Here is a 797-nt window from a genome sequence, read left to right as displayed (position 1 = left end):
CAACCATAAAGTGCCTCAAATGGTGACATCCCGATACTCGAATGATAACTGTTATTGTACGAGAACTCTATCATATCCAACTTATCGTCCCATGAACCACCAAAATCTAAGACACAAGCTTGTAGCATATCCTCAAGTGTCTGTATAGTCCGTTCTGTCTGTCCGTCTGTAGCTGGGTGAAATGCTGTGCTCATTCTTAATGTTGATTGATTGGTTGTTCTTGAAAGTATATAGGGTTCATGTGGAAACTATTAGCTGTATGGATAAACTAGCTGAGTCCTTCTTTTGGATGGTTTGTTAATCTTGTTTAGTTTCTTGGTTTTGAATCTAGATGAACATAGAAGTGTTTAAATTGGAAATGTAAAGGGGATTGTAGAGAAGTACGATCTTTACAAGAATATAAGCTATTTTTAATTAAGGTTATATAATTTCTTATGTTTTTTGGGGGTTAGAGTTATAACTTGGGCAATCTTTGAAATTAGAAATATTAGAATAGAAGATGGAACGAAGATGCAGTCTTAAGAGGAGATGCAATGAGCTATATGAACCTACTTGTAGTATCGTATGCTTTGTTGTGATGTTATATTTGTTATGCTTCAGGAGACAACATTATCGAGGAGCCCTTCTAGTGATCGCGGAGTACCAGACTTAGTTTCTTGAATCATTCTTTTTGGTGAGTAGTAGCAGTCCTTTAAAGGGTCTGGCCAGACTACTTTTTGTGTAAAGCAGTTTTATCAAAGTTCTTTTGAATTGGAAATTGTTGAGACAAATGTTGTTGTGAATGCTTATGCTAATAT

The sequence above is a fragment of the Amaranthus tricolor genome, chromosome 9 (genome assembly GCF_026212465.1).
Source record: "Amaranthus tricolor cultivar Red isolate AtriRed21 chromosome 9, ASM2621246v1, whole genome shotgun sequence".
Taxonomy (NCBI): Eukaryota; Viridiplantae; Streptophyta; class Magnoliopsida; order Caryophyllales; family Amaranthaceae; genus Amaranthus; species Amaranthus tricolor.
Note: the sequence above shows the minus strand (reverse complement) of the source record.